Here is a 24,009-nt window from a genome sequence, read left to right on the forward strand (position 1 = left end):
TATTAGCTATAGTAACTATAGGACTTGGGTACTAGGCCTAGGCCTAGGCATTATACACTCTAAGTTTATGTTGCATTTTTTTGTGACCAATTTCATTGTTACAAATAACATTTTTTTTGTTAGGCTGCATAGCTCCCCAACTAAAGCACAACTTAGTTTTTAAACATATTAAAACTTGAATATAAAAAATATTAAATCAATATTATTTTCTTTAGGTGGTTGCAGTGCAATCGATTATTCAAAGCACGAACAGTTTGATTACCCAGATTCTTTCATCAGTTGAAACTGAAGTGCTAACTGCTCTACCGTTGTGTGAATATAAGGATATTGACAATCTATTTTAAGTAAAACATTTATCAAAATAAGTATTTTTAAGAATATTAAAATAGAATTGACTTCAATTCAAGCAAAAATAGTCTTGATAGGATATAGTATGATATTGACTTCTTATCTTACAGTAAGTAAAACATTTCTCAAAATAAGTATTTTTTAAAATATTGCGAATCTCAATTTAAGCAAAAATAGTCTTGATAAGATAGTATGATATTGACTTCTTATTTTAAGTAAAACATTTCTCAAAATAAGTATTTAAAAAAATATTGCGAATCTTGATTCAAGTAAAAATAGTCTTGATAAGATAGTATGATATTGACTTCTTATTTTAAGTAAAACATTTCTCAAAATCAGAATATTGCGAATCTGAATTCAAGCAAAAATAGTCTTGATAGGATAGTATGATATTGACTTCTTATTTTAAGTAAAACATTTTTCAAAATAAGTATTTTTTTAAATATTGCGAATCTCAATTTAAGCAAAAATAGTCTTGATAAGATACTGTAGTATGATATTGACTTCTTATTTTAAGTAAAACATTTCTCGAAATAAGTATTTTTAAGAATATTGCGAATCTTGATTCAAGTAAAAATAGTCTTGATAAGATAGTATGATATTGACTTCTTATTTTAAGTAAAACATTTCTCAAAATAAGTATTTTTAAAAATATTGCGAATCTCAATTTAAGCAAAAATAGTCTTGATAATATAGTATGATATTGACTTCTTATTTTAAGTAAAACATTTCTCAAAATAAGTATTTTAAAGAATATTGCGAATCTTGATTCAAGTAAAAATAGTCTTGATAAGATAGTATGATATTGACTTCTTATTTTAAGTAAAACATTTCTCAAAATCAGAATATTGCGAATCTGAATTCAAGCAAAAATAGTCTTGATAGGATAGTATGATATTGACTTCTTATTTTAAGTAAAACATTTTTCAAAATAAGTATTTTTTAAAATATTGCGAATCTCAATTTAAGCAAAAATAGTCTTGATAAGATAGTATGATATTGACTTCTTATTTTAAGTAAAACATTTCTCGAAATAAGTATTTTTTAGAATATTGCGAATCTTGATTCAAGTAAAAATAGTCTTGATAAGATAGTATGATATTGACTTCTTATTTTAAGTAAAACATTTCTCAAAATAAGTATTTTTAAAAATATTGCGAATCTCAATTTAAGCAAAAATAGTCTTGATAAGATAGTATGATATTGACTTCTTATTTTAAGTAAAACATTTCTCAAAATAAGTATTTTTAAGAATATTGTGAAACCTAATTTAAGAAACTTTGTCTTACCTAGAAAAATATTTATTGTTTTAAGTAATTTTTAGAATTCATCAATCTTGATTTAAGAAAAATTATTCTTGATAGGGATAAATATAATATTGATTTCTTATTTTAAGTAAAATACTTTTCAAATTAAGTATTTTCTAATCTTGTTTTAAGCAAAACTATTCTTAATAAGAAGAGAATGATATTGACTTCTTATTTTAAGTAAAATATTTCTTGTAATAAGCATTTTCAAGAATATTGCGAATCTTGATTCAAGTAAAAATAATCTTGATAAGGGTAGTGTGAAATTGACTTCTTATTTTAAGTAAAATATTTCTCAAAACAAGTATTTTCAAGACTATTGCGAAACCTAATTTAAGAAACTTTGTCTTACCTAGAAAAATATTGATTGTTTTAAGTAATTTTTATAATTCATCAATCTTGATTTAAGAAAAATTATTCTTGATAGGGATAAATATAATATAGATTTCTTATTTTAAGTAAAATACTTTTCAAATTAAGTATTTTCAAATCTTGTTTTAAGCAAAAATATTCTTAATAAGAAGAGAATGATATTGACCTCTTATTTTAAGTAAAATATTTCTTGTAATAAGCATTTTCAAGAATATTGCAAAACTTAATTTAAGAAAATGTGTCTTTTCTAGAAAATTATTTCTTGTTTTAAGTAATTTTAAATCTTGACAAGAAAAAAAATACTTATTTTAAGAATTTTTTCTTAAAACAAGATTTTTTTTTCTTGCTTAGAATTTCAAATTTTGCTGTGCGGTAATATGCAAATGATTACATCATACGTTAACGTTTACGTGCTCCTGCAAAAGCTCCCTATTAATAATATTACACCACAAAACAGAGAACATATTATAATTTCACTTAACAAAAAAAAATAATAAAAGCGTGACACTGCGCTTCAAATGGGAACGTATTTGGAACGGTCTAACTTCTTCAAGATTCAATCGACTCGCTTCGATTTGACGCTTAATATTTGACAATACAATAAGTACGTTTACCCAACTGAGAAAACGTAATTAATACATGCCAAATCATGAACCATGGCCCCTTAAGAAAGGGTTAAAGGTCAAATATATGTCCCACTGGACTTAATTAACATAATGAGTACAAATATGAAACCAGTCCGAAATTGTGTATTTTTAGAGTCTAACAAAAGATCCGTCATTCTTATGTGTCAACTCGTCCTGTACCTAGTACGCTTAAGAAAGCTATTAATTACCGCTAATTAACATTTTAATTAGCATAATCGAGTACATCAATAGAACCCTCGGCAATACCCAACTGAGACAACGTAATTCTTCAGTGCCAAATACTGTACCATGGCCCCTAAGAAAGGTCAGTTTGTGTTGAAAAAAACTAATTATGCATAAATAGTAGCCTTAAAAAATGATAAAATATTTAAGTTCAGTGTCTACCAAAGATTTATCTTTCTTACATGGCAACTTCTGTCAACTTATTTCACTCAAGAAAACTGCTAATTAGCATATTAATGATGACTATATGTTATAAACGTATGCTATAGACTTATTTACTGTAGCATTAACGCTCCTTAAAGATTATACGTTAAAAAGGCGTAGATACTTATTTAATCTAAAACTTTGGTGTTTTTTTTCCTAGATACAAACTATATAGATCTTTGCATTTTAAACATATTATAATGTATCCATACTTAAAATCATTCTTGAAAACCATGAAATCACGAGAAAGCGCATGCATGGACAGTGGGACTGCTTTTGGCAATCCTGCGCCTGTTTGGAGATCCCATCAGTTAAATCTATTAAATTGTTTTGAGTTATCATTAATAACAGCCTCTCATCATGGAAACTTTATATTTAAGAAAATGAGAACAAAATGTGTCTTGAAATCATATCTAGGTTATATTCCTTCCTCCCCTCTTGTATTTTATATATATATATATGTGAACTTTATTCAATCAATCGTACATTTGTTATATTGGTAACCACAATAAGGTATAATATTACAGTAGATTTTTACAAAAACAAGACCAATATAAATATTAATTATTAAATATATACAATGATTATTTACAGTAATGATAATAATAAAAATTAATTGTTTATATTGACTATTATTGGAAACAGAAGTTGAATAATAAAATACTGAAAAGTTTAATTAGAGGTTTACAATCAATGAAAAAGATGAAAACATATAATATTGTATTGTATTCTCAGACCACATTATTCAATTCAATTAAATTTCTTTTTCTTTCGAAAATATCATCCATATTAATAAACTTATAAACAGGAAGAAAATCGTAAACTCTAAACTTAAGTATATAGAATGCTTCTCCATCTACAATCCATTTTGGAGTTATGGAGCATATGTTTGCAAACACAAGAAACAAGGATGTTACCACTACTACTACTCATCTTTCCTTATTTTAGCTCTCGTAATATAACATCGCATATGACTGTACTTGACTCTACGTCAGGAATAGACAATGAGTCGCTTTGTACGAAGAGGTGGACCTTTTTCATGATGTAACTGCTGCTGTCAGTATGCTGTTATTTACGTACCTATAGAGCAACACCTTCCCCGAGATTATGTGTACATTTAATGAAGAAAGAACAATACTTAAAACTGATACGTAAAAAAGGCGAGCGGCGTGTATTGTAATATTTTAGCTGAATTAATATTATCAACATGCACAAGTACCTTACATTGAATTCTACAATGAAAAGGAGTCCAATGGAAAAAAAGGGTCCTGCTCTAAAACGTATTGACACCTCAAGTTATTTGGTAAGATCTTGCTTGAAGGTATCTAGTGCTTTAAAAGACAACGAAGTAAACTATCTTTGATAACTGACTTTCCAATGTCAATATTAACCTTGACAAGGCACCGGTGTTCCGAATCATAATTTGTGAGAGGTACAACCGCCGTGCAGTTATCGACAGTACAGTCATCCTCGCTACAAATTACAGTATCTATAATATGACCCGCATTGTGGTTGGTTCATTTACCTATATTATTACCGGCACGCCCATTAAATTGTAAAAGTGTTATTATTTTTTAATCACACTGAATTATATAGCACCTGTTATTAATAATATTTGTAACACTTACATTGTTTGGAAGATCCACTTTAGCACCTGCCTTGAGCAAAATAGTGCAAACGTCTGTGTGGCCCTTTTCTGCAGCCACATTTAAAGGTGACCATCCATCCTGAAATAATAACACACATCATGTTATAGAAGTAGTAGTATAGTCTTCTACAAAAAGCTATTTAATATTGTATTGAAATCTTTTCGATGTGATCAAGTAAAACTAACTTTAAAGCCAGGTGAGGGCAAACAAATTCTATTGATCTAGCATTCCAATATCTATAGTTTCCCCTATGTTTCATAATGTTAGTGATTTTATTTGTGTTACACGAGCTTTTTGAAAATATGCACTTTATTATCATGGGGATAGTTCAAATTACACAATTAAATCTCTATTCATTTGTACACAAATGTTGTAAATAGAGAGGCAATTTAAAAAAAAAACTAAAAATAAACAGTGTGGTAAAAAATGTTATCAGAGGACTAAATATAGATAATACTTCATAGTTTTATTTTCATGCTGTAGCGAAAATTATCCACAGTAAATCCACAATCTTTTTTCACCTTCTATAGAGTCACCGGACATGTAATTACACTAGGTTAAACTACTTAACTACTGAAAAAAAGTCTTATTGGTTTTTATAGCTGAATTTTACCAAATTTTGTATTTGACCATTTTAAGGGAAATCCACTGGTTTTCGTCTTGATGTCTATTACAAATATTTGATTTATGTACAATTAACCAGATATTATATTTAAAATTCATGCCTGTACTTAAGCTTTAACTTAAATAAAGCTTATTAACTGTTGATGTTTTCTTTAAGATAATGTATTGTATATGCATGCATTTGTTTTGCTTGTATACTATTTTGTTATATAATACGGTACTTTTGTACGTAGCATTTATATATTGCAAATTTGGTAAGAAATTGTGGTCCTTAATATGAAAGACGGTACTAGTTCTGCTGCCAGTTATTTTGCTACAATTATCAAAGAACCTATAGATACAGCCTACTGATTGGGTAATAGAATACTGTAGTTTGATACGGTTAGTGTAATTTTGCGACGGTTGAAAACTTCTACCTTTAAGATTTTTTGTTGGAGACATTGATATACGCACTGTCATATGGAACTTTTAAAGTTAAACAGCCCCAAATCATATATTATGATAAATTGGTGTTTGCGTTTGAACTGGCAGTTACGACTAAAATGATTCCAGGCCCCATAATATGTTCACATTTTGACTGCTAAATTCTTAACTATTGGTTTCATTTTGCTGTTACTGGGAGAGGATACGTTTAAAAAAAAATGTTTTACCAAATCATTTGAATACGTCGATTCATATCCATTTTGTGCTATGCTATGATATACATAATTAAATGACTTTCTCTCTGGCCTTCCGATTTAGGTGAAGTAGACATTATTTTATTATGACATACAGTAGTAACGTTCTACCGCTATTTTGTATTGAAGATAATCATGTTGCTTTGTAATCAGTGCTACGAATCACCAACATCATTGATAGAGAACCAGATGTAAACAACAGACGCATCAGAGGTAATTTAGATCGGACGACGAGGAACCCAAATCATCAACAGAGACAAAGGCATCCACCAACTCACATTGGCTCCCTAGAGGTATATCAGTTTAAAAACATATTTTATTCTAAAGGAGCTGTCTAAGCAGGACTGCCAAGCAGGTTAGTTTCGCTAATTATTTTTTTTTTTTTCGAAAAGAATTATTAATTCACATCGTTACGTAAAATACAGAATGTACGTAATCTCCGCGAAGCCATAACAATTATTTCATTACCATGTATATCTCACATCAAGTCGTCTTCTAATACTAATACCGGTACGTGTCATTTTTAATTCCGCTTGAACAAATTATTCGCTTCACACTCAACATTTCATCCCCTCCACTTAAAAATCTACAATTCTGTTGTACAATTTCAAACATTCTTGTTTTGAAGATGTCGATATCTTGTCGCCATTGCTTTAATCATTACTGCCTCGACTGTCAGTACTCTGTTAAATATCTAAAACTTCAGTGTCATCCAAAAAACATCTACACTTGCACGCTTACTTTACGCGGAAAATATTCGGACGGTTAGTTTAACACCTATTTCCCGTTTAAAAGTCGAAACTCATCTCATTGTAAGCTTTAATATCATGTACATAAACAACACTGAATGTGTTTCACACTTGCTATATCACAGCATCTCGAACATCTTGACCTGGAGAGGTTCGTCAGAATCCTGTTTGAGCAGAACGATTTATAACAATGACGTCACCTTTATACAATAGGACACCGGTTTTTGTAGAGAGTTCGAAATAGAAATGGTTAGGTTAGTCAGTGTGTGCTCTAAATTGAGCTGTTTTTACTTCACAATATCAAATACCTCAATTTGTTTAAAATCTATTTTTTGCGATCATTGATCGTTTTCAATTTTTAATATTGGTTCTGATTTTTAAACCATCTTGAGAACATTGTGAGCAGAGTTTGGATTTGATTTACGCATTATCTTTCTGAGCTTAATTGTTGAATCACGTACAGCTATTACTGCATCGGAAAATTTTGCATATTAAAGTTTAACTAAAATACACCATAGTACCCTGTGTTATCGGAGAAATATTCGGGAAAATATTACACATCTGTAAGTGTAAGTGCGCAATCATATTGCTTATAATAACTTTGAAAGCACGCTTCGGTATTGCCAATCGCAATGGTTTAGAACAGGACGCCAAACTGTAAGATATAGCTTTAGGATTGGGTGCAGGTAGTGGTGGTAACTGCTGTAACATCAACAGGGCTTAATTTTAACGAGAACACGGGGTAACGACACATTTATCAAGAAAGACGCTCTTGATCATCATTTTTTAAATACGATGTATTTATAATTATATGGACCTCAACAAAATCCATCTAAAGTACCAGCAGCATTGGTTGACAAACCCTTAATATTCGATCACATACTGACCGTCATTAAGCTTTATAACCAGTCACATCAATGAGGAACTTAATTACACACTGCATTGTTTGCAAACTGGTAAGTAATACAACCCAACAACACTGTCATGATGTAATTAGGAAAAGAAGGAACAAAATGGCTTCTTTCATTGAAACATCAATTTTAATTGATGTTTCAATAAAAATACATACAGGAGCTATTTTGGCTTGGTATTATGTACAAAAAGCCCTAGAAAACATCTTATTTTATTGTTTTAGTTTTCTTCAGAAATATAACTTTTGATTTCATATTTTAAACACGATATTTGTATTCGAGTAGGCCTATTATAATACAGTATGTATAATTTTTCAATACAGGTAGTTTTTTTTTCTTTGTCTACTTGCTTAATTTCTGTTGCAAAACGCTGTGATGGAAATGTTGCTTTCCACGTAAACGTACTGTAAGTGCAGATATTAGAGAGGTTTCGCAATCTTACGAATACGATAACGAAAACCTGCTGGAGTTTTGGAAAACCAAGAATGCGTAAAAAAAAATGATGCTTCAACATGCTTATGCGTGGGCTGAAGACAAAATATTAGGCCTAAATTGAATTGGCTTGTTTTTATTATAATTTATAGTTTACTTAAAGTTATTATTTACACAATAAGTGAAAATATTTTGCTATAAAATTATGATTACGTTATTGTGAACCTTTTGTTATCGTTAAATTTATAAACACAGTTCAACAATTGTTAACACGTATTTTATTCCTATTCATGTCAATCGAATTTCATTAAACTAAAATGTTTCGATTTCCCCTTTTTCTAGCAAATCGGAATTGGAAAACCTTATTCTTGATGGTAATAATTATTATGTATGTATTATTACACTGTATAATCGATGAAGGAAACATTCATGTGTAAATATAAATATATATATATATATATATATATATATATATATATATATATATATATATATATATATATATATATATATATATATATTCTCATCCGTTTAGTTTATCATTTATTCAGTGTATAGGCTTCACTGGTAATTGTCTTAAAATAAGTGCAAAGTACAACAATTTAGACAAAACAGTACGGTATTCAGTACATTCAGTTCTTCAATAACTGTTACGGAGCCTATTTGTACAAAAGATGGTGGACCGGTAAACGTACACCTTAAACACAGAATGGATCTTTTTTTTCATTTTGGAGGAGATGGTAATAACAGTCCGTCGTCGTTTCAGCAAAGATATCTCCGAGTTGGAATAAGAAACAACAAAACATATCCATCTAGTGCACTGTTTTACGATGAAGTTATGTGGAGAAACCACTGTGATCTACTGTAGCTAAAGTAACCGATATTAGCTTCGATGGTTCACTATGGCAAGAAGCATTACTGTTTTTGATGATCAACTTTAGATAGCATGGTAACCAACGTGGTGATGTTGCAACATGTTAAGATGCATAGCCCTTAATGATTTATATGAAGTAGGATTTTCTAAAAAGAAATACTTCAATAAAGAGACATAATACTGTAGGTTGAAGGCTTGCAATTACCACCAACACAAAGCGTTACTGGAATTAATCAAATCCACAGGATAAAATAATGTTTGGAGTATCAACCTTGACTTCAACTGATGGATGTGCTGTCTATAACGCAAAAGCTAAAGAGACCTATCATCCAACGTCATCTCTAAAGTGAAACTATTTGCCAATTATTGCATTCATAACACAATTCTAAGTACTGAAGACGCTGGAGATTGCAAACAGACTTCGTAAGCGAACGAGAAAAAGGTGTTAAAATGCTACTAAATACTTCTCCGTGAGAGTTAAACACAGGAAGACACCAATCAATATAGGACATCCTTTCTAGTATTTGAACTCAGTCAAGTTAGATTGGTCAACCCATATAAGCCAAATCACCAATAAAGCAAACAGAATACTAAGATTGCGAAACATAAATCTATATAGTACAATTGTAGTAGGAATATTAAACTTATAGCGTATAAATATCTTATTCGACCTAAGCTTAAGTAATGTTTTGACGCTTGGCCAAATCTCGAATCGGACATTTACAAGCTATATTTGCCGCTAAACACATAGCACAATAATACGAGGATGCTTCGATGCAACCATTAGCCTAAAAATGTTGTGATTTTATGGATTTTAGCACCGTGACCTCTGACTGCAGTTGATACTAATTGTTGCTTATTATTTTATTTAGCTTAGATATTATCCTATTATATGCCTAGAAGAATAGGAGTTAGGCCATGTTATATTATATAGGCCAGGAACTTTGTTAACGTTTGTGTTTTGTATGGTAAATACACATACGCCCGTATTCTTAAACCGGACTTTAGTCGTAGTCCGAGCTAAAACTTGATGAATGACACCATTTTAATTCATAAACAAAACTTCAACTAAATCGGCGACAAAAACAGGCCAACCTCGACTAAATCGAGACGGATTTTGATAGATGGGGCAGGCTAAATCGCCGACTAAATGGTATTTAAACCAGGTTTATAAAAAATATAACAGTCGTTGAGTTGTTATATTAGCCAGATATTGAAGAATGAAATATCTATTTTTATATTAGTTGAATTAAATATGCATTGGTATAATGTTGATGCAAATCATGTTTATTTACAACCGTATACAAATTACATAATTTTCTTCGCGCAAGTCCGCGATGGAACGTTTACAGCGCTTTCTTGTCACGCTATGAAGTACGTGATTCGTCGCGATCATACTTTGTTGGAGGCCTATAAAATATGGAAGTTTTTGTTTGTTGTTAATGAAAAGTACTTTACTTTTAAATTAATACTGATCTTGTTTCTATAATAAACGATTAAGATTATTTTTCATGTATAGTCCTGATGCGTATAAAGTTTTGTTATAACAAAATGGAAAGTGATATTAATGCGCAAAATTTCGTATTTTATCATTGGCCAATTTTAATTTATAATATTTATTAAAATAGCCTTTGTTACCCAAACGTGTTAAACTCGACTAAAGCTCGACTTCATTAAGTCGAACTACTTTTTTTATGAATCGAATTTGAAGTATTAGCTCGAACTAGTACTTTTTGAAGTCAAAGTTCGAACTACGACTAAATTTCGAATAACGGGCGTAAATGGCTATTTAACTTATATGGAGTAGGGAAATATATTATAAAGAACGTTTACCTTGGCAATAAGCAATTCAAAGTTGAATATTTTAAATGTGAACGTACCCCCCCCCCCCCCCACAAATTCATCAAATGTGCCATGACAAGGACAGTAATCGGTGATACCATACAAAACACACATTTAGCTTTGATTAAATTTAATTCAATAGTTTGGTGTCATTTTATAACAAGTAATTTCCAGGGTTCGAATTGTATTCGATTAATAATTCAACGTGTCTGTATTATTTGTTCATGTCGACATGTATACTGTTGTACACACAGCCTTGCCTACACTTATTTATTTACGCCGAAATTTCACTACAGTTCAGTAGAACCTCTCCTTTGGAACTCCCCTATTCAGGGAACGAGAACTCTGAATGCCAAAGAAACAACACTACAAAAGCAAACAGAAAAATGACTAAATATCCATCATTATTAATACTTTGGTACTTTCTCTGAGACGAAATTTTGTATTTTCATTTCTTCTAGATTTATTCAGTCAGTCCAGATCAATTATTAGGAGACAATTTTCGAAAGGTGAGGTTTCAAAGGTGACCTTTTATTAGGTGTTCTTTGTATTCTAAAACCATTTGCGGGCGCGACCTAGATGGTACGCGAGCGAATTGAGCAATGCATCTAGTATTATTAAATATCATCAACAAAATGATAATGTTACTACTGGACAAGTGGTGGCCAATATAAACATAATAATAACCACCAAATATAATTGTTATTATTGTTACTCACTCTACCCGAAGACAATTCCTTAACGAATAGGATAGAGCAAAGAAAAAGCAATGCACCAAACGTTGCCACTTTTAAGAATAAATTGAACACCATTAACAATTAATTTCGTAAAAGCATATTTTGTAATTGTTTGCTCTTTTTGGAAGTCAACAATACTGATAAAGATATATGTAACTTGTATTGTCATACTTTTGTGACGTCTTTTGTGGTACCCAATACTTAGTTGCATATTTTCCACCTGTGGGTTGGTTTAAATAGACGATGTATTTGTAAAAGAAAAAGTTAGGTTGTGCACAACGAATGAATAAAGTGAACGGTACCAAGTAAGATGTATTGTGTATTTATATTCTAAGCATAACAATATAAGCACTGTATTACTTGTCTCGCTTTTTGCGTTTTTTCACGTTCGAACATAGTATCGTTGACCTAAACGCAACTCTATTAAACTGTTCGCCGTGTGTCGCATTGATTGCAACACACTGCGTCGATTGCAAGGTAGCGAACGCTAATATAACGTAGGCTAATGTAAATTACATCAGGTTAAATTTGTCAATGCACCTTTTGAATTGGCGAGATATGAATGTTTACATATTATATTATTTGTATGGCAAATAAACACTTTAATTTGCGGAGATAGAAGTATATACAATTTCCAGATTTATTAATAGGTAAAATTAAAATACACTTTATTACTTACGTTAGCTTGTAGATTAACATCTGCACCTGATTCAATCAAGTTCTCGCAAACAGTGACATTGTTGTAATAAGCTCCATTGTACAGTGCTGTTTCACCTGTCTATTGAAAATATGTAAATAAAAACTTAAAAAATTATCATTTTTAAACGCCAAATATTGAAGAATAATGAATCATATGTCCAAATAACTAATTGTAATATGTATTTAAATGTAATATTTTGTGTGATAGACACATTTGTTTTGTTTTTACATCTACATTATTTGCTCTGATATGAAGTCAATGAATAAGTTAAAGACATTTGCCATGTTTTTGATTATTTTAAGAAAAAGGCAAACATAATAAAATATTTTCAATACTAATTGGGGATAGACAGGTAAATTAAATGCTTAAAAGTAAACGTTAAATATGTATTGTCCTAAAAAAATGAAATATTGTTTTATGTTTGAAAATATTAATAATATTTGGGATAGTATAATGAACAATATAAACAAGGCTATTTCTGAATCTGTGCCTATTAAGAAAAGAAATAAGACTAAATCATTTCCATGGATTACTACAGAAATTAAGAAACTTTGTACAAAGAAAAGAAAATTATATAGGAAGGCTAAGATTTTAAAAACAAATGAAGCTACAGATAGATTTAAGTGTTGTAGTAAGGAACTGAAAAAAGCCATATATTGTAGTCACAGAAATTATGTTCTAGACATCTCAAATAAGGCTACTTCAAATATAAAGCAATTTTGGGCATATATTAGGGCAATTAGACAAGATTCACAAGTTATAAGTTTTAAGATTAATGATACTATAGTAACAGATGCTAGAGAGATAGCAAATTTGTTTAATGATCAATTTTCTAGTAATTTCAGTAATAATGATGATGGTGGTAATGATGACTTGCTCTGCAACTTTGATATTATCCCTCAGCATTATATGGAACTTGAGAAATTTAATGTGATGGAAGTTTATCAGGCATTAAACTATTTAATTGTTTCAAAATCTCCAGGACCTGATAATTTACTTCCCATATTTCTAAAGGTTTGTAGGGCAGAATTAGCACGATTGTTGTGCGACTTTTTTAACTTATCTTTAGAAAAAGGCATTTTACCAAAACAGTGGAAAACTGCTAATGTTGTACCTGTTTTCAAAAAGCATGGAAAACCTAAAGGTGATTTTAAGAGTTACAGACCTGTGTCTTTAACACCAATTGTTTGTAAAATGATAGAGAAACTTGTGTGTACCCGAATCAATAATTTCTTAGAGGCTAATAGTATATTATCAGATAATCAGTTTGGTTTTAGACATGCTTATAGTACTGAATTGTTACTCACTAAGGCGTTTCATTCATGGGCTCAAAGTTTAGATGCAAACAATTGTAAGCAAGTAGATGTAATTTTCTTAGATTTTTCATCTGCTTTTGATAAAGTACCCTATAATCGTCTGATTAAGAAACTTAACAATATTGGCTTAAACAAAGGTTTAAATAAATGGATTCAGGATTTTCTTTTAAATAGAAAACAAAGAGTTATCTATAGAGGTGAAATATCGCATTGGAAGAATGTAATATCAGGGGTACCCCAGGGGTCAGTTCTTGGCCCTCTTTTGTTTCTATTGTATGTGAGTGATCTTGAATATGGTATAGAATCTTCAATTTTTCAATTTGCAGATGACAATACCATTTCAAGACATATTCATGAATTTGAAGACTGTATAAAGTTACAGAGTGATTTAAATAAGATTTATGAATGGTCAGTTTTAAATAAACTACCATTAAATGCATCAAAATGTGCAGCAATGAGTTTATCCAGGTGTAAAGATCCCATCATATTTGTTTACGATATCAATTCCGATTCAACGGAAAGAGTCCATGAATTCAAACTACTTGGTGTATATATCAACAGTAAATTAACATGCCACTCTCATGTAGATTACAGTATGTTTGTAGTAAGGCAAGCAAACTTCTTTGTTTTGTTTCAAGATGTAGTAAAGCAATGTCTTGGATGGCAATGCTAAATCTTTACAAAGCACTAATACTACCTGTTGTGACTTACTGTTGTTGTATGTGGGCACCTATGGGTTCAGAGAAAGGCCACTAGAATAAATATGTACAGAAAAGAAGGAAATTGGGACACTTCATATTTATATAGGTTAAAGACCCTAAATATTTAAAGTATTGAAGATATATTTAAAGTGTATAGACTCACATTAGGTTTTAAAATAATGCATGGCCTCTGTCCATCATCCTTTAATGAGTTTGTGAGATAAAGTGAGAGGTGTGAAGGGCGGTTAATACATTGGAAGGCAAAGACCAATACATTTTTTAATTCATCGTTTGTTATTTTCCCTAGATTATGGGAGCAACTTCCCAATGAAATTAAACAATGTGCTACAATTTCAGACTTTAAAGCCCAACTCATCAAACATTTGATCTCAAAATATTAAGTTGTAATTGTTTATATTGTTTATTCAATGCAGCTTATTTTTAATTGGTGTATCTCATTATAACTTTGTTTTGTTTTGTTTTATTTTGACTTAATTTGTGCTACTTAGTTTTGTTATTTTTGTATTTTATAAGTAATGATGGAGTTTGGGCTCATGCCTATTACTTGCTCCTGGCAAGATAAATTGTAAAATGTACTTTATTAACTTTTGCCGAATAAATATTATTATTATTATTATTATTATTATTAATCACTTCCGTAGAAAAAAAAAAACATGTTTTCACTTAAAAAAGACAAATATACAGTTAAATTAAATGAAGAAACCCATTGGCTGGCAGCCAATTTGATTATTGTTTGCTTTAAATATACAGTTTTTCAGTTAAATGATTTGTTCTTGTTCAAACTGTTGGTCAAAGTGAATAAATACTATGTGACATTGAACTGACATATTCAACAACAACTATTTAAAAAAAAATGCTTAGACGGAATTTTTACTCTGTGAGTAAATTGGTAATTTATTAATTTATTGTATATAGAAATTTGGTAGGCCTACAATACTTCAGTACTCATTTTTACCACATAAAGAATTAAGTTGAAACACAATTATAATAATAATATAAGTTTGCTTAGTCATTAGCTATCCCGTTTACAATGATTTTTTTTTTAATCTTTACACATAAAATAACTCATAGGCCTACATGTTTTACGTAGTAAAATGTTTCATATTGTTTATGCCAAGCGTTTTTTTGCTCTTATTAAGAATTTTATAATTTTTAATAATGTTGTTTTCTTATACCGTTTTCTCTCTAATAATATTTATTGTTCATGTACAGTAACTACTCAATGTTCTTCTTTGTATTTTGCTTGGTAACACGAGTTGATCTATGGGAGACAACTTGACAACCAAATGCGGATGATATTACACAGTTAATTGACAGTATATTATATATTTTCAAGGCATGGAGAGTTGTGTATATTTACAGAATGATGATTGAATAATGAACCTGGGAATTGTTCATGATTTATTAAAATTTTTAATTTGGTAAAGTAATCCATTTATTATAATAGATTGCTGGAATCGTTATTTGAATAATTTACCATTGCTTATATTATATACTATATTTGATTGATCACTTCATTTTAAATTCATATAGGCCTACAACAAACAATACTCACAAAACGATAAATCACACTAAAATTGATGTTTTCTAATTTAAATTGTTTATTATTATTTTCATTATTATTTTTGTTTATTGTTATTTTCTTTTTATCTACATTATTGTTTGCATTAATATTACAGTATTTGTATTTTTTTTTCTTATTTGTATGGACAACCCACTTTCACTACACATATTATAAACAATGTACATCTAAATGATAGTACACAGTCTAAGGTCAATATGTTAATTTATTCTAGATAATGTTGGTATTGTGTTAACAATCTTTGTATTATTATTCTTATTATTTACATAGAAAAATAAATCATAATTGATTTGTAGGCCTACCTTGTTGTTGATGTTTACCGCCTTTAACTTAATAACATGTGTACAAATATCGATCTCACTTTTTTTTGCACTTTCCGGAATCTATGAAATAGGAACAGATAGTATTATTAAAATAAATCCAATTGTATATTTAATTCAATCAAATGCATTGATATGATTGTTAAACACAAGATCAGAATATTCTATTTTTTCAATCGAAAGAAGACATATCATCCCCAACTTTTGTCAGATTACGTGTTTAACAATATTTGGTAATTTTATAACATATTCGTCTGTATTTTATATGTACAGTTATAATAAGAGACAAACATAATGATGATGATGATGATGATGATGATGATGATGATGATTATATACACTAATATTGTAGAATAATAGAGTAAAGAGGAAGTTTCTTAAGAAATATTCAATTTTTTTTAAATTTAAATATTATACATTTGTAATATAAATGCTAGAAATAAATAATTCTATTCTTCTGATTTATTTTTACAGAAACAGAGGAAATGTTCGTTAAGATAAATATCTGGTACTACATTTGTAGTAGCTAACAAAAAACTATACCTGTATATACATGATGTGCAAACATTTCACATTAAACACAACCCTATACACTACACTCACGTATAGTTACGTACTTTTTTAAAGTTACTTTTCAAACTCACCCGATTTGTGCTGAAATATATTTTGCCTCAATCAACTGTTTTTGTACAGAACACCAGACACTATACATTATCATTTGTATAAGCGATAACAAGTACATTCTAAAAAGTTGTTGCAACAAGCGTGATTTGTTATTTATTGTTTGCTTTGATCTTATCATAAGGTGATTGGAGCTACACCGATGTGAATTGCCATTTTAGGTGAGCAAAGTAAACCATTATACCGAATTGGTTAACGAGGTCGAAGTTCAATTAATAATTGTAGACATACATTCCACAACCACTAATTCAAAGAACAGTGGCTTTTTTAAAATATAATTATAATTCATCGTGCTACTCATTTGAGTAGGTAGTGGAGTTGAAAGAGTTGTGAGTTACAATCCTGGCACTAGGTCAGGATTGAACCCTGGACCTTTGGATTGGAAGGCAAGCAAGTTAACCACCAAGGTCTCATTTGAGGCTTGGGTAGTGGAGTTGATAGAGTTGTGAGTTACAACCCTGGCAGTAAGTCAGGATTGAATCCTGGACCTTGGGATTGGAAGGCAGGCAAGTTAACCACCAAGGTCTCATTTGAGGCTTGGGTAGTGGAGTTGATAGAGTTGTGAGTTACAACCCTGGCACTAAGTCAGGATTGAATCCTGGACGTTGGGATTGGAAGGCAGGCAAATTAACCACCAAAACTACAACTCCATTTCAATCTAAACTTGATGCGTAATTGTAATATTTCTTCTATTTTTAGACATTATGTAATACATTTTCAATTTACATAAATATTTAGGCCTACATATATATACATTATGCGTTTAAATTTTGACATTTCTATAACGAGACGGAGTCGAGTAGTGTAGAAGAAAAGAAGTCAATCTTCTAAGGACTGCAATTATTGTCTCCGTTCAACTAATATAAAATATTTATTTTTCGTTGTACGATTGTATAAGTAAGAGGCATTTAAAAAATAATTATTTAATCTATCTTTATAAATATAATTGAATGAACGCATGTTTGAAATAAAAAAAAAATAAATCGGCTGCTACATGTGTTCTTGGCTAAAATAGAACAGTGCTTTATCCTAGCTAATCCATACTTATTTCCTTTTTTATATCGTGGGAATACATATTTAACATTCTCATTTCCATAGTACACATGTTGATTTTGACTTGTAGTATGACATAAATAATTTTAATTTGTTTAACATTTGTTTTCCCATTATAATAAAATGTTATTAAATATGTATGTATACCTGTATGAGGGGTCCCACAAGGTTAACTTTAGCTACATAGAATATAATACAATATTACACAAAACATTAATCAAATTATGGCTAAACGTAGGCCTAGGTGGTTAAAAGAAGATTAGATATTTTTTTTAATTGGAGAAGAAAATTAAAGAGTTTGGTGCTGTTAAGCCATTCATGGTTCAATGTTGTGTTATATTGATATTTGTACAGTATGTGTAATAATAATTCATTAGCTCGGGCTACTATACCGTTAGCAGAGTGACGGATATAGATTCGTAAGACGGACTAGAAAATCCATCTTTTTACTGATAACATGTGATGCTGTACTCGAGCTGTTCAAATGGTTTTCAGCTATTAAAAATAATTATCGTAGGAGGAGATAGGAAAATGCGAAGCATCCTCGTAGTTTTGTGTGCGGGTATTTTTCAAGATGGACATCCATTAGACAGTGTATATCTCGATCGGAAAACATCCCTATTTGGGGCAAATCGTTGAACCTAAATTTCTTTTAATTGGCAATAAAAAAATAATAATAACATTATCTAACTCAATTTAATTAGTAAACAGGGTTACATCAGGTGGTTAAAATCAGTACCGAATGTACGAACCAACTTTATATACCATCGAGTAAACATTCTAGAAGTAACGCGCGATTTATCGAATTTTGCCCTTACATACATTTATATATAGATAACTTATTTCACCTCCCTGGTATAACACATATCCTAGAAGTTGAAGGCAGTAGATTCATCTCGGGTGTGCCTTCTATACCGTTCGATATTCCATTAAAACAATCTGATCAAAACGATCAAACTTATTTAGCAATATTTACTTAACCCAGGACCCTTGGATTGGTAGCTACAACTCGATCCACTCCATCAATCAAACAATCGGTGGTGTAAACAATAATGGAATTCTATAATATATAATATTCTATAATAATTCCTGGATGTCGAAAAGGTTTAGTTCGAAATTACGTGCTCGTAATTTACAAAATTTAAAAATACGGTAAAACTATAACAGTACACACAGCATTTATTTATGATTCAACACACATGAATAATAAGATACACCGTGATATAGATTCATACATGTACACGTATAGGTCTATTGTTATAGAAGATTCACACATGCTTAATACACAAGCTTCCCCGTCCTGGTGGTCCCGTTATCGGAATATTACAACCGTTCTTGTTGTTAGGCCTTATGCCAACAAAATGTTGTGGTACATTGTATAAGTTTAGATTTTCAATTATTTTCAAATGTTCATAACTGAACAAGATCGGTTGGGACGGCTGTTACGACCTATAATACTAAATCCCTAGTCGGTTGCTTGATACGAATATTATAATTAGGTACTGTCCCACCCTAAAATTATTTAATTGTTGTAAGACAATATCGTGTGCGATACCATGCAAATAAACAGAATTGTATATTTTGTTAATATTTGATTCAATGTTTCAACTTAGGGGTGATGATTGTCGTTAATTTTTTACTCACGCAGAATGAACTAGAATGTGTGAATAATCTCGTTCTAAACATAGAGGAATATAATGTAGAAATAACATACCTTCTATCTATTACCAATTGAACATAAAATCACAAAACGATTAAATCCAAATAATTGTATTTGAAAGTAGCTTGGGTAGCGTTTATATACTTGCATAACACTGTAAACTTACATAGAACTAAACTTGACTTGAACAATCTTGAGACAGGATAATATCCACTAATAACCTCTGACTTGGACGAGATGGTAGCAGCAAATGCCTATCCTGCGCCAATTCAACACATTTAAGATGAACTTCCTTAATAGTTCATTTAAGATGAAATAGTTCATAATTGTAAACTTAATGGTTTTGTTCAGGAAGTGAGGTTTAAAGGAAACATCTTACAGTAACAGATACTAAGCATGTTAACTATATGTTTTGCCTGTTTATCTTCAAGAATTGCGAATGTATGAATTGTTTAATGAATACAAAATCGGCGAAAATGATGAATTATGAAATGAATTGTATAGCATTGTCAAACCTATTAAAAAGTCAACTACTGATCTAGATGTATGAATAATAACACAAACAAGTATAGCCATCCCATTAACAACATTTACATTCGGAATTAAACTGTAAAGTAAAGTATGTATTATCTTTGGATAATATAAACCCAGATTATAGAATGGAGGCGTAAATATTTCCAACAATGAACTATTGTTCTTAAAGATATTTTCGCGTAAAGTTCTTTCCTGTTACCGGAAATGTTGTCTATTAACAATCTCCTACATTGTAATACCATGGAGCTCCATGGTACTACAATGGGTACTGACATTATTGACGCATTCTCATTGGTAATCGATTATTTAACATTCGGTCAAAAAAGATAGGTACCTGAAGCAAGATATGCATTGAAGACATATGACATTCTGTCTTCAATGCATTACACTCATTGTCTCATCCTCCAGATAGGATATCATATAATATTGTTTTAATGTCGTATTTAGTACGTTTAAATATAGGTGTCGAGTTGTATTCTATGTTATACCATTGCTCACATACAGGTGTCGAGTTGTATTCTATGTCATACCATTACTCACATACAGGTGTCGAGTTGTATGCTATGTTATACCATTGCTCTCATACAGGTGTCGAGTTGTATTCTATGTCATACCATTGCTCACATACAGGTGTCGAATTGTATTCTATGTTATACCATTGCTCACATACAGGTGTCGATTTGTATTTTATGTGATACAATTGCTGACATACAGGTGTCGAGTTGTATTCTAATTCATACCATTGCTCACATACAGGTGTCGATTTGTATTTTATATCGTACCATTGCTTACATACAGGTGTCGAGTTGTATTTTATGTTATACCATTGCTCACAAACAGGTGTCGAGTTGTATTCTATGTTATACCATTGCTCACATATAGGTGTCGAGTTGTATTTTATGTTGTTCCATTGCTCACATACAGTTGTCGAGTCGTATTTTATGTTGTACCATTGCTCACATACAGGTGTCGAGTTGTATTTTATGTGATACAATTGCTCACATACAGGTGTCGAGTTGTATTTTATGTTATACCATTGCTCACATACAGGTGTCGAGTTGTATTCTATGTTATACCATTGCTCACATACAGGTGTCGATTTGTATTTTATGTGATACAATTGCTGACATACAGGTGTCGAGTTGTATTCTAATTCATACCATTGCTCACATACAGGTGTCGATTTGTATTTTATATCGTACCATTGCTTACATACAGGTGTCGAGTTGTATTTTATGTGATACAATTGCTCACATACAGGTGTCGAGTTGTATTTTATGTTATACCATTGCTCACATACAGGTGTCGAGTTGTATTTTATGTTATACCATTGCTCACATACAGGTGTCGAGTTGTATTCTATGTTATACCATTGCTCACATACAGGTGTCGAGTTGTATTTTATGTCATACCATTGCTCACATACAGTTGTGGAGTTGTATTCTATGTCATACGATTGCTCACATACAGGTGTCGAGTTGTATTCTATGGCGTACATGTAATTATAATTTACTAACAATTGTTCATGCTATAGCGATTCAAGATTCCAGAAATTGGTCCACTTAAAATGGAACTTCATTTTGCATAATGAAGACAATAAAACTACAAAGAAAAATGCATCAGATTGCAAAAACGCTATATAGACCAAAGTTAAAATACTATTGGCCAATGTTAAGATACTGTTAAACATACTTGTAGATTGCAAAAACACCATAAGAAAATGTGAAACACTAATAAACGTTAAAAAATAATAAAAATTTAAAAAAAATAAAAATTACAGTATAAAGTTAACGTTGAACCTTTGAACTATCTATATATTAATTTTACTAAATTTTTCGCGTATTTCACGTATCTCCTCCAAAACCACTGAACGGTACGTGCCCACATTTGGCACACTGATGTTTAATGATGGGCCACACACGATAGGCTATGTCACTCTCCTAAATTTTAATGATAAACACTAAAAAAGGCAAAAAATAGCAGTAATTTGACGTCTCAGCGACCATGTTACGTCACAAACTACGCAACCTCCTCTGTTGTGTACCGCCATGGCTGGATCTACAAATACTATGTCGAACCGCCAAAAACAGTCTTTAGTCAACCGTATCGAATGATCGCGTCGTTGAAGTTTTAATTAATTACACCATCCATTAATTACACCGCTTAAAGCTAAAACACAAAACTAGACCACAATGTAATTACAAAACTAGCAAAAAAACATACGAAACCTCACACAAAAAAATTATAAAATATAAAAACCATGAAATAAAAAAATTGTAAATGAACACAAAAAAAAATGGGTGTTGTTTTTCTGCTAAATATCAACGGAAAAATACACACAATAAATTGTAAAAGTTTGTGTCCGAGCGCATCATCTACATTCGACTACTTTTTGTGTTGATTTCAGATTCCGTAAGCATTATTCACATCTTCGATAACTTACCAATTCATATTTTATCATTAAAATGTTTTAATCTGCCGACTGACACAGACTTCAACTTTCCTCTCATGCACGTTGTCACGTTCTGAGGGGCACCCTAGATTAATATTCACACAGCACAAAAACCCATATCAAGTATTGCTTTTATTTTGCAACTTACAGATATTTCAAAGTAAAGGAATACTCTGTTTATAACAAAATCAATGGTCGTAAATAGTTCCGAGAAGAGTGCGTTTTAATTATACTTAATCATGCCATGCGAATTATTATTAAGGGAGACAAGTGCGGAGCACGTGTTACTGCTAGACCACAATTTAATTACAAAGTAGCAGTAGTAACAAATCTCCCATACACACAAACAAAATGCAAAATATCAAAACCAGTGAAATAAAAATAAAATGAATAAAATTAACAATTCGTGTTTCCGCAGTGTGTTTTTCATTCGATTTTTTCCACTTTTTTATTTGATCTTTATGTATCAAATAATTAATACACCACTAAAAATACCCAAATGAATTGCAAAATATCAAAACCAGTAAAATAAAAATAAAATGTAAATGAATAAACTTAACAATTCATGTTTCCGCAGCAATATGTTTTTAATTCGATTTGTGTCCACTATTTTATTATATCTCTAGGCCTATGTATCAACAAATAATTAATACACCACTAAAAACACCCAAAATAATATATTTTGCCATTTTTTACTTTCGTTATGTGTTTGCGCGCATCATCTAATTCACAAAACACAATTTTTCTTTATCGTCTTTTATTTTCGTAAAGTCTGAAAAGTCAAAAGTAAAGTCTAAAGTTCCATATCCACTATTGCTTTTATTTTTTAGCTTACATATATTTTAAAGTGAAGGGATAGTGTATAACAAAGCAATGGCCGTAAATACAGTAGTTCCGAATTTTATTTGTGATAATTAGTTTTTAGTCGCGTGCAACGCGGCGGTACTGCTCACTATGTCGGTCGGTTGGTCGGTAAACACTAACTTGAGCACGCGACTGCAGCCATGTATATGACCTTGTTATAATGTAAACATAGGCTTGATTTTGTTCTATTTTTGCACTCTAATCCACCCCTCATTTTTGGATCCACATTGGCATGTTGTATTAAAACATTAGGCCTATCATAACCATCCCACAACTAAAAAGTTTGTTTTGAACAAAACACTAATTCGACAAAATACGTATACATCGTAATAAGACTTGCAATGAATTTATTCATTTTATACCGTTACATATTCAAACATAGTACTACTGTATTTAGCCTCTTTGACTCCACTATGCATTGGTGACTTTCTATCTTGAAATAAAAAGAATAACATGAAATCTTTCTACTTTCAACATCGTGTCTAAACCGTAATTCGACGTCATCATCATCTTAGTGCCTTATAACATGG

The 24,009-nt window shown here is 30.7% G+C and overlaps 1 long non-coding RNA gene across 1 annotated transcript; it reads right to left on the reverse strand.

Moving 5' to 3' along the window:
- Positions 1–11,725: 11,725 nt before the first annotated feature.
- LOC140049576 (uncharacterized) lies at positions 11,726–19,883 on the reverse strand. Its single transcript, XR_011845309.1, has 3 exons — positions 19,684–19,883; positions 16,218–16,298; positions 11,726–12,373 (listed from the first exon to the last, which is right to left on the reverse strand). It is a non-coding gene; the product is annotated as an uncharacterized lncRNA (long non-coding RNA).
- Positions 19,884–24,009: the final 4,126 nt, after the last annotated feature.

Source organism: Antedon mediterranea, chromosome 5, assembly GCF_964355755.1.
Source record: "Antedon mediterranea chromosome 5, ecAntMedi1.1, whole genome shotgun sequence".
NCBI lineage: Eukaryota > Metazoa > Echinodermata > Crinoidea > Comatulida > Antedonidae > Antedon > Antedon mediterranea.